Genomic DNA, 12,701 nt, shown 5'->3' on the forward strand with positions numbered 1-12,701 from the left:
GGAATATGGTGAGCAGCCTGGAAAACCTGGCATGAACAAGGATTTTACTCAAGTGTGGGACATGGCTAGTAGGATCCCACAAGCTCAGCAGCATTTCAACATCCCCCAGTTTATCATATAGATAATCTGAGAGACAGACGAATGTTTCTCAGATCCTTTAACCCCTTAAATTCCAAATATGTGTATGATATAATGCAGATAGCTCTTTATTCACTGTTCTCAGTAAAAGGACAGTGTGTACAAGCAGCGTTTACGCACCAGTGCCAGGAATGGCACCAGTTTATATAGATGGGCTTCTAGGTGTGGTGAACTATTTTTTTCAGTGGTTCCCACAGGGTATATAGTACAAGTATGTCTGAATGAAATATAACATACCATCCCAGAAACTTGTTTTGAAGGGGGTGTTGAATGGGGAGTTGTGATTTTCCACATCCTTATTGCCTCAAATGTGTCAGCTGATAGTGTCAAGCTGTTAACTCACCATGTATCACAGGGTGACAGTACCTTCCTGACAAGGATGTGCTATTTCCTGATAGGAAGTCTAGTATGTGAGGCTGACTCACATATTCAGGTGGCAGGAGTAATTAAACAGAGGAAGAAAACTGTTCATCTAGAATATCTTATGTTAATAGCATAGTGAAAAGACAAACTGCAGAAATAAGCCCTGGATGGATAATGTCTCTAATTCCTCCTCTGCGTAAATAACCTACAGAAAAAAATCCATTCTTCCTGCTAAAAGTCTGTAGAGCATGGGAAAAAATCTCTTGCTATGCCTGCTAGGATATTTTTCTGGGTAGTGGAAAACTAGTACTTGGACATTTTACAGCTCTTAGGAATAATTTTCAGATGCTATTTACCTATTTTGTATCTAGACTGTTGGTTTAAAATTAGAGTAGTCAAAATAAAAACCTTCTCTGTTGAAGGTTATACGTAACAATTTTCTGTTTTTAAACTACCTGTGGTTCACATCCCAGGAAACTGAAATCAGAATGAATGAAAAATCTTTGGTTTTTTCTTGTTTTCTATGAAATTGACAGTTTTTCTCCATAACATCCATTATCAGTTCTCTGATCCTGTCCAACCCCCTAGTAAATGATGTTAAAAAAAATCACAGGACATTTACATAGAATTGGAATTAGGCTATCCTAGATATTTTTTTGGGGGTGGGGTGGAAGATGCATTTGGAAGATATTAGTCTGAATCAGGACCAATAGAAAGGCCTTTGGGCTAAATTTTCAAACATTGTATATGGTTTTATTTTGCTGTGTTGATAATCCTGCTGCTTGTGTCTCACTTACATGATTCCTCCTGAACAGATAGCATAAAATCGTTCATGTTCACTGTTTCTTCAGCAATGAGCTAGGATTTCTGTTTGAAAATAAAATAGTTTGTTTTACTTTTTATTGTGAAAGCTGGGTTTGAATGAAGAATCATTAAAAGGCTAATACTTTTAATACTTTTTCTAACGAATTTCTAACTATTTCTAACCAATATATTCTAAGGAATATAAAATTCACTGCTGTTATCACCTTCACATTCACATCCTGAGTTCCAGTTGATGAGTATACAGACTGGAGATTATCGCACAGGGTATGCTCATGTATAAAATGAAATTCCTATTGAAGTCCATTGCTTTAAATGAAATATGCTTTGTAGCTTTTCCTGTAGACATTCCTGCTGAGTTCTGTGTCTCTCATCCTTCTGCTTAGTCATGGAAGAAAGCGATCTTTTTGATGAGGCTTTGTAAAGTTTTTGGCAGGAAATGACAACATTTACTCAATTCCTTTATTGAAGACCTATAGAACGTGGTCTTGGGCCATCAGTGACATGCTCATTTAAACTCATTTAATTTTTCAAAATTGATTTCAGTTACATTCAGCTGAGATTTGTAAGTTATTTTGAGTGTGTGCACATAAATCAAAATCTTCAGCCCCGTGTATGGACAAGTCTGAATGAATATGGCTTGTGACATGTTCCACAGTCCTCCAAGGTTATCCCAGAAGGCTTTGCTCTCAGATAACTCACATGCCTCTATGTCCATGTGTCCAGCATTTCAGATGGCCAGGAGATAACACAACGTATTTCTCTGAAGTACCTTTTTCCCTTATTCTTCAACCCACAGCACTGCCAGGTTGAGTGTAGCATACAACTGGCTAGAGCTCTGCTTTCCCCTCAGGTGATGTGCTTAGCATCATCTTTAAGAAGAAAGATTGTTTGTTTTGCTTTCTCTTTGTGCATTTGCAAGTAACCAACAACTCTGACATCAGTTTCTTAGAATATGGGTGGTATTCTTTCTGATTTCCTGGTGAAAAAAAAAATCAAGCTTTTTCTGAAGTAATTCTGCAGTTTAAGTATTATATTAATTTGCATATTGCTGTCATGTGGGACCTAAGAATAATGAGGGCTTGTAGTGATGTTACTCACATGACATTAAATATCTCTTAAATCCTTTCCCATTAAATTGTAGTCTATTGCCAGAAATGTTCATGTCAGATACAGTATGGTTAGTGAAAACAAACGTATACAACTAGTATCCTCTAGAAAAGCATCTCAGGGAAGTGAGACAGAGAATTAAGGTTTGCTGAACCGGTTTTGTTAGTTCCAAACCTACAGAAACAAATCTCTGCTTCCTTTGCATTGGGGGTTAATTTCTCTTGTGCTACCATTAGCACTTCCACTTAGCCTGTATTTTTTGTATTTATGCAATTACCTTCCACTTTCCTGACTTAGTTTACATTGTTAAAACAGGCTGGAAATATGCTGTCCCAGGTACTTTTTTTTAATAGCTATAATTAATTTTCTTGGAAGTATTCTTGAAAAATCATAATATATACCTCTATATTTCATGTTAGACTGGGCAGTTATATTAACTTTAAATCAGTTGGGTATGTACACGATGCAGCTCTGGACCTAATTTCATCTATTTTAATGTAATGGTCTGGAGGGTATGCCTGCAAGCTCCAAATCTTTCCCAGGTATATATTCAGTTTGCAATCATATCCTTTTCTATCTCTGTATAATTTTGCCGATTTTAAGTGCATGTTTCTATTATCATCAGCCCCCATTGAGTTATTGTGTCAGGTTGTTCATGTTAGTTTCAGCTAATACTAACTTTGAGGGATGATTTTACTTGCATGTTCCCATTATACTGTATGTTCTGCTAAAAGGTGGGTTGAACAGATAAAACCTATGGGGAAGAACAGTGGAAGGTATTTTTTCTTCCCTTGGTAATCCACTGAGCACAGTCAGGGAAAGACTCTTCTGGAGTCCACGAGGCATTTGAGTGATTTGCAATAGCAAGTTCGGAGTCTGCAGCAAGAGGCGGTATCAGAAGGGAGGAAACAAGCCTTCCAGGGCTTGGAGAGGAGAAGTGAAAAACATAGTGAACAGGCAAAGTTGTTTATGGATCCACATTTCTATTTGGTCTTGCCCAATTGCTTTTCCAGACCTAAAATGCTAAATATGTTGGCCTGTATTCCAGCATACAAGAAAGCTCTTTTTATTCAAATGCAGCTCCTCCTGGTTTTAAAATCTTTTAATTTCTCCAAGCTGAGGTAAAGAGTATTTGCCAAAAGAATGTCTGCATAGACCCACCCCTAATCTTGGGGTAAGTTGTGGTCCTGTCACACTAGCCTTTTATAATAGCAATGTGATGGTTTTTATCTCCACACATGAAAGTCAAAGCCATCTCTCCTAGTCAACTGTTAAGCTTAGCTTTTTTCCTTACACCAAAATACAGAAAACTTCTGGGTTCCAACTTGGTGTATCCTGGTGTATAAGGACTTCCCTAGTGCTCTTACTGCGGCTGCTTAGATTGACTCAGTAGTGTTAAAAGTGGGGCTTTCTCCATTTAGTCTGCCAAGTTTCAAAGCTTGTTTCCTATGTAAGTGGACATATTTCAGAAAAGTATCTTTAGACTAAATTATTCTTTTAAAAATATGGCTTACTCTCAAGTTATGACATCTATAATTTTGGCAAGTTTAGGAAAGTAGATTAGCTAAACATTTTCCTACATCCTTCAATATTTTGAAGGATCTTGGATACTCATTCCTTCTCTATTGAAACAAAAAGGTCAATGATGTCTTCTAACTGGATGCGCTATTGTATTAAACTTTTTCCTAGTTCCATTATTTCTTGAAAATAGAATCTTCATCTGTGTTCATCTTTAGCACATATCTATCTGGTTCTGTTGCACCGGTTTTTCCTCTGAAAAAAAGCTAAAAGCACACTTGCATGACACCTAATGGTTTATGTGAAATGCAGCAAACTCCTGTTGCTTCAGTACTCCTCCAAAAGTACTCCTCACAGACATGCTGCTTTGCCTGATAAACTGATGAATTGATAAACTGTAATTTTAGAAATAAGGTTAATTATAGAATTAATATTCTATTATTTCTATAAAATAGAAAATGCTTTGCAATTTTTTAGTTTCTGAATTTAAGCCCTTTCCAAGTATCTTATTTTGCAAAGGGAATCCCATAATTCCAGCTCACCTTCTTTAGGTGCTTTCCTTGGTTTCTGAGAATTGTAATTTCCACTCTAAAGGGTTCTTTAAGTTCTGTTGCTGATAATGTGTGGTGTTCAGGAATTACTCGAGTCAAAAAACCTGGCACAGGACAGTTTTGTTTACTGTGTGACTTTCAGCTGATTAGCATTATCAAATACAACTGCTGCACAGCTTATTAGAGATAATTAACTTCCTTGGATGAAGCCTCTTAACACAGGTGTTTCCCCTAAAAAACTCCTTCTGTAAAGGATGCCAGTGTGATGCAGCACATTCCTATTAAAAGGCTCATGTTTTTTCTTACCCTTTGTCTTACTATCTCCAGGACTTTAGACCTCTTCTTTAATGACTTTAAGACGCCCAAAATCAATTTCCTTCATTATTTCTGTTTGTGTGTAAACAAATACAGCTATGTTATGAAAATATACCAGTCGATTTTGGTTACCCTAGCAGGTTTGTCAGTGGAAAATTTTGTCCCACATTGTGATTGACCTTCAATACAAAGTTTATATTCTTTGGAAATCTAGATCATTATTTGCAGACAGAGTAATTGGTGACAGTTACTGGTATTGTTTTCAGCGACTAAGATGAAACCTCTTCAGATTTCTTTTTTGTGACCGTCAACCAGACTATGTTAGTCCTCTATTACAGCCACAGTGTGAGGGTATGGGCTGAGAAGTGGGGGGCCACTAGATAACCAAAGTGTTGAGGGCAAAGACAGTTAAAGCTTACTTCCTAGCTTCCTTAAAATATAATTTACCTGGCCTGAAACAAGAAATCAGGTTAAATTTATTAAAGTTTTGCTTTTTAATCAATTTCATGAGTTTATCCACTGTTTTACTAGCATTATGCTACTGCCTGTAAGGAGAGTCACTTCTCTCCCCTTCTTTAGTGGCAAACCACATCTTTTTTTAAGCTGCACATGAAGACAACAGTTGTAAAGATTACTGCAGCAAAACCCCAGCCTGCGAGGGAGCAGGAGGGCTGCATGATCCTGGGGAGAGGAGTAAGGGCAGCCTGGGGCAGCGCAGCCCGCTCCAGCTGCTCCGGGCAGGGTCACGGGAGCGGTTCGCTCGGGGTCCCTGAGGGATGGTGGCTGTAAAGGCAGGCCTGCGGTGGGGGCCAGCCAAACCGCCAGCATTGGTTGTCTGTGTTAGCATGTCTTTGCCCTTCTGTTAGCACATCTTTCCCACACATGCACGTCCGTGTGGGAAGGACCTTGCTGACACCAGTCTTTAACTTCCTGAATCTTTTCGTTACTTCATAAATCTCCTGAGGCTGTCGCAGCTGGGCAAATGGGTTACCCTTTGTTCCACAGCAACAAAACCAAACCATCCCCTACCCCCTATGCAAAGCAAGCTGACAAATTTGTTGAGAGGCGAGTAAAGTGGATTTCAGCGCACACCTGTGGGGACAGAGCAGTGATTTACCACAGCTGAGGTTCCTGGGGGAGCTCCTTCCCGCCTGCTGCCAGGCAGCCATGTGCTGCGATGCCACCAAAGGCGGAGCTCGCGGGAGAGGCTTTCAGCACACACCTCTCTTCTCTCACTGGAAAAAAAGCAGGATCAAGGCAAAAACAATGCTAGGGAGGATTTTGGTGGGTCTCTGAAGTAGAAAGGCTGCAAAACATTTGAAGACAGACAGGTAGGAGCTTGGTAGGTTTCCTAAAAAAACAGGATGAGCTTGCCCCTGGGTGTGAAGAGAAGCTGAGGTGGTGAGTACAGGTGCTTGTTTATTGTTTAGTGGTTCGCTAAATCTAGCTTTCAATGCATGTGTCATTGTGGAATATGCACTGTAAAGAGAAGCTTGAGCTTTCCTTTCCTGCTGTTGTCATCTTTGATCTGGTATATTCCTTTTCTTGCCGAAACCCATGCAGTTTCTTCTAGCCTTTCCTAAGCGAGGGAGGAGAGCAGCTGAGGTGCTGTCTGGTGAAGAAAGGGCTACAACATCTGGAACATTCTTGGTTTCTCAGTCTGCTGGCTGTGCTTTCTTTTTTTCAGTTTTCTTCTTTGACTTCTTTTTTTTTTAAATGCTTGTTGCTTATGCATTCGTAAGTTTCAGAATATGCAAGTCCTCTTTATCTTTGGAAGAAACTGCAGTGGTAGATCTAACATGCTTGTGTTGCATTGGGCGAATGGGATAAACGTGGAAGTTAGGAGTAGCAAACTTGCACAAATGATTGGTGTCTGAAAAAAGCTCATTTGAGCAATAACTAGGTATCTGAATGGTGTGCTGCTTGCATTTAGCAAACTCCTAGTGTGAAGTAGAGTACAATGACGTCTGGAATATGTACAGGTCTGGAAACTCGTTTTTTTTAATTATAATTATTTTATCAAGTTAGTGCTAAAGTATGTGGAAGCAGGCAGTCTTTTAGAGCTTCAGCTCTGTGCCAGCAACGCTGGCGCTTGCTGCAGCCACAGTGTGGGTTTCTGCAGTGGGATGTCGATCCTCTGTAACACGGCTTAGGGCACAGAGATGTCAGAGAGGCTCTGTGTACAGTGCCGGCTGATGAGGGTTAGTGCCTGTAAATCTGTGGGTGGATCGTAAAGTTCCTACTGCTGTTCCGTAATTAATGGAGTTCGCTAGATCTTTCTGCACATGCCTCGTATTTCCTGGTATTTTAGGGGTGTGTGCTAGTGTGTGATAGGTTTACTGTCCTCCCAGGGCTGTAATGGTACAGCTGACTCCTGTGGAGGCTGTGCTCCTCCAGGTAGGTGCGGGATGCCTCTTTGTGTTAATACAGCTGGTAGTGTGCCAGCCCAGTAATACTTCATCAGTGTTTTATGATTTTTATTATGGAAAAAAAAAATATTAGTTGATTGGATTGTGAGGATTCTTTGAAACAACCTTATCTTGTGGATCTCTGTTTATTTTTCTGACCGGAGATACCTTTTCAAAAACAAACAGAAGGATGTCTCTGATTTACATGAAAACTTGCAGTGCCTGTTTCCTATGAAGAAGTTAAAATTGACGCTATGTTTTTCACTTAAGTATGTGAATTTAAAACAAACTTGCACATTCACTTGCTTAGCAGAGCTATGTCTGAAAAATAAACCCACACTGAGAGGTCCAACTTTTTTCCTTTTTTTTTTTTTTGTGTTTTAATTTCAGTGAGATGCATTTTGTTCCGACAGGAAGGCTTTGTTGTTTTTTGGTGTGTTTTTTTGGGTTTTTTATTTGGGGAAAAAAAACCTTCTACTCGCAATTTCTCTGCAACTGTTTTGCTCTGTGTGTGTGTGTAGATGCATGCCCCCTGCTGCTCTGCAGCCTATGGTGTGCTCATGTCCCCCTGCCTTGAAAACAGGTGCTTCACCTCTTACTGCCTCTGAAGATGTAGAATGGGTAAGTTTCATAGTCAGGGGATGGACAATTTGTGATCTGTTTCCTCAGTAGTGAGAAAATCATGATACTAACAAACAGTAAGTGGTTGTACTCAAGGATTTCTTATGGCAAGCAAAAAAATTTTCTGTATGTATTAATTCAGTTTAGATTTAACAGTGTTCTAGCTGTGCTTCCCACATTTCCCTTTGAAAAGCTAATACACACTTGGTTTATTTGGATGACCTACTGCTTCAACATAATGGGAAAGTTTAAAATAAAATTCTGTCAGGAGTTTGAATGTTGATGTTTGACTACATTAGCACACCAGCCTTCTCGAAAAGTCAGGTTGAGCCATTATTGCCTCTTGCTGGTTTTATTTTTCCCTAGCACCATGGTTTCATGTAATTATATTGTTTTACTGTTAGTCTTATTCTGTGACCGTCCCCCTCTGGGCTGAATTCATGATGTGATAATGTCACTTCAGGTTTGAAAGAAGTTAATACAGGACAGATGTAGATTTAGTAAGTTTGGTGCATTAGGTAAGTTGGGCAAAGAGGTCTGGAATTTAGCAGTCAACGTAGCAGTTCCATCAAACACAACTCTGCAATTTTCTGTACACAGTTTTTGCCATCAAAAAGCCTGTTACACATACATGTATCTAGGACAGAGTAGTGTGATTAAGTATGTTAAAAAAAAAAAAAAAAAGAAGAAAAATGCAGCAAGTCCAGTACACGATTAAATACTTACTGATTTAAACTTTGGCTTGCTGTCAAAGTTAATTTAGAAAAAATCTTTGAGTAATTTATTTTTCTTGTACTATATGTTTATGATCTTTAAAGAGGATTAACTTACTGTGTATTCTCTTTGTGGCAATTATTTAAATATTTTATTTATACACGGTTGGGGGCTTTGAGCTAAAAGCACATCTTCCATGCATTTTTTTTTTCTTCAAGCAGGGTTTACCCAGACCAACCATGTACTAGAATTTACAAGAGGAATTTTTGCAGTGAACCTGATTTCTCTTCCTTGATTTTGTTAGTGTTTCTGCACTTCACAAGATATTTTACATGGAAAAGCTATTCTGTCTTAAAAAGAGAACAGAAACAGGTGCTTTGAGACTATTGACATACATACGCATATACCATATTCAGCTTTATATCTGATTTACATTTATCTTGACTTAACTGACCTAACTGATCCATTGTTGCTGGTAATCACTGCTAGTCATGTTAGTTTTTCCTGTATGCTATCAAGATGGTGATTTAGGACAGGACACTAACAGGGAATTTCCAGCTCTAAGATTGGAAACGAGACAGCTCAAATTACCCACTTCTCTCTCTGGGCTGGGATTCAGAATGTGTATTTTTACTTCTCACTTAGTTCTCCCCCTTCCCCTACCCAATAATATACTCAATTTTCCTCTCTTAACTTCTCCACTTTATGTCTTTTCAAAAGCTTTGCTGATTGGTGTGAGTTAACTAGAAACTCCAGAAAATGAATGATTATGAGGAAAAGCTTTCTAAAATTCAAGACTATGATACATACAGAAGGAAAAAGTTCTTACTCTCCTCTGGCTGCTTAACCACATTTAGTCTCCCCACATAAAACACAACCATCTCCCCCACCTCTTTCCCTAGTTTTAATGGAAATTTCTGTAAACAAACAAGAAATAATTTTTACATGGTATTTCTTTTTTCATCGTGAGAGTATATATAACAAATGTACTGCAGCAGAACTTTCCCATGGCATTGAACACAAGATACAGAAATACAGGATCACTTGCCACAAGCTCTTCCCTTGCTTACCTGATTCAAAAGGCTTTTGATAATGTGTGTTAAATTTGCATGGAAGAGCGCTTTTTCATAGGCACCTGCAATAATGGAACAGTGTTAATGGCACAGTGTTACTGAACACATAAATGAATTTACTTGGTTTAAAAAGTAGGGTTTATATAAAGCAGAAACCTCATATGTAACTTTGGCTTGTTGAGGGCAAGTGTTTGGGGAATATATTGAATTACAATTTTTCTCTGAAGTGTCTCAGCACGTTCAGGCAGATAACAGCACTGCACAACTTACAGTGCAGTTTGACTTTTTGACAGAAAAATCAAACTTACTGCTGAACCTAATTTCTTTCTTCAAAAATTGCATACATGAATCATTAGCACCTTTAACAAGCTGGAAGATCTCCAAGTCTATTTGGTCAATAACTCTCAGCTTCTAACAGAGAACCACAGTAATTTCTTTCAGGGTCTTGGTGATGTGTCTTTCACAAAACTGATGAGCACGTTCGCAGACACTTTCACGTTACAATGAGAATTACGTATGTTCTGTGTTTGTGAGTTTCTTTCTTATTAGCTCTTTGGCACAACTTCACATTGTTCCAATGTAGTCTTTTGTTTAGAGAGGTACAGGATTTCTAGGTTCAAATGCAGTTACTGTGTTTTAGCAAAGTTTCTGTTTAAGAAGGCAATACAGAAGGTGACATGGTATAGTGTTCTTACATTGTTAATGGATAGTTGCTCTTTTGGGGTAGTTCCAGTGAAAAATCCAGGCAAAACCTGTATGTATTTAAACATATACATCCATTATATGTACGTTATGCTACAGAATACTTGTGGGAGATATTTCAGTTATTCTTAAGGATTAAAGTATCTGTTTTCCCAGCAGAGGCTTAGCCTGGCAATAGCTCCATTTCTTAATCAGATCTTCAAATGCTAAGATTCTTATCAAGGAAGCTGCCCATTACTACATTTATTCTAACTCTATAGTCCAGCTCTGAAACTGCAGTCAGTGGGTAACACCTCACAGCGGAGTTGTAATAGCAGACTTGTTTTTCTTATTTCCGTGTGTTATGGTATGTTCCATATGTATTAATTTTCATCTGCCTCTTTATTCTGTGGTGACTGCACTGTGGAAGATGGCTCTGGAATTCTCAACAGTAGTCCCAGAAGTTACTTCCTTCTGGGAAGCATTGTATTTGCTGAGGATTTTAATGTTTTTTAGGGGTGGCTAGAATTGGATATTTTGAGAAATGATCAGTGAAAACACATTCATTAGCGAGGTGCAGGTTAGCCCAGCAGTCCAAGGGATCTAAACTTCCCAGAAAAAAATGCTCCTTTGGAAGCTATAATCAAGAATCTTGTCAAAAAGGGAAGGACAAAAAGAAGTTTAAAAAAGAAGAAAAATAGATGTAACCAAGTCACTCGGAGAATAACCACCTTCTCCTGAGTCCCAACCACTTGTGACACTGACAAAGAAACTAGAATATTGTTTTCAGTAAGTATCATATAAATAAGGACATAACTGTCTAACTATGGCTTATATTAAGACCTCTTTGTGGCTGCTGTATTTCCAGGAATAGTTTTCCTTGAGAGTACCTGTAATGACCTACATTTGCTCCCATTGAAGATGATAGGTTGCTACCATTGATTGCATCCATAATGCTTTATAAAACTCCAGCACAAACATACTTCAAGGGTCTTGGAGCCTGAGATGGAGTATATATTTGAGAATACAGTTTCTCTGATCTTAATAGCATTGTGTGGATTTACTCTGCCTGGGGATTTTTAGTTGGCTTATACTGTCTGCACCACTTTGAGTACTGTTGGTATAGCTGCATTACTGTGGGAGTGCTTATCTTATCATTTTTTTTCTCTTGGCTCTATTTCCTTCTTGCCTAAAATCATAAAAGGTAAAGCATATAGCTACTTTTCATATGAAAAACTTCCTTTAAAAGAAAAAAAAAAAAAAAACAGAGGACAATTGCCCTGCTTCACAGTTGACATTGCAATGATCAGGCAGCAATAAAATTCTTCTTTTGTAATCTTTATTATCATTGGGTGATAGGAACCTTCTGCTTCTACAAGCTGCTAAACTTTCCTTTTATTAATAACCTACAGCCTTTTAGACCTAAGTTATGTACTGTATATTAAACAAAATAAAAATCTGGGGGAGAGTAATGGAAGACTCACCATTTTGGGGCTTTCCTACCTTTTTTATAAAGCTTTCTGACTACTTATTAAACATTTTTTTACCTGAATGTCTTAGTGAATGTCAAAGAAAATTAAGATACAAAGAAAAGAAGGATCTTTAGGGGAAAACAAAATACAGTGTTTTGATATAGATCTTGTATGACAGGTATTTACCTTTCATTCTATGAAATCATATTGCCTGTATTCCGTTTGTGCTGCTGTGAATATAAAGTGTATAGCAGGATATTGAAGATGCAGGTGGTAACATGATGTATGGTCAGTTCTGTAATTTCTAAGGACCTTTTCCTGTTCAGACAATTTTGTGAATGCGTCATCTGTCCTATAGTTTAAAAAACACAACATACCCCCCTGGAATGGACTGATTAGGCTTGGCAGCTCCAGGTCTAACACAGAAGTTCTGTAGTGAGTAAGACCGGATTGAGGACAGGGAACTGAATGGTCTGGGAAAGGATGGAAGCAGTGTGCTTGTTCTTTCTGTACAGTGTAGGAGTAAGAAAGGCTTCTGACAGCTTTTTGTAGCTCGGATTGCTTGAAGGTTGAGATTCTCACATGCTTTGTTCCTAGTCATGTCTTCGAAATTACTCTTTTGAATGAAGATGCAGCTTTAGGCATGTGGTAGGTGGCAGTGGTGGTTCACTTGCCTAATGTTTGCAGCGCACTCAAAGCCACATACCACAGAAGGATCGATAGTGCATGTTCTGGTAGATCTTAACTGTCAATATTGTGTCTAATTCTTTGCCTTCCTGAGTGCCCTTTACTAATGACTACTGGTTTCAGAGGTTACTGTTGTGTTAAATGGTTCCTCTAGGTTATAGACAGAGATGGCCAAAACCTGATTAAAAACTCAGAAATGAGTGGTGAAGACAGCTCTTGCGTGTCTTT

Source organism: Falco rusticolus, chromosome 8 (assembly GCF_015220075.1).
Source record: "Falco rusticolus isolate bFalRus1 chromosome 8, bFalRus1.pri, whole genome shotgun sequence".
NCBI classification, from domain to species: domain Eukaryota; kingdom Metazoa; phylum Chordata; class Aves; order Falconiformes; family Falconidae; genus Falco; species Falco rusticolus.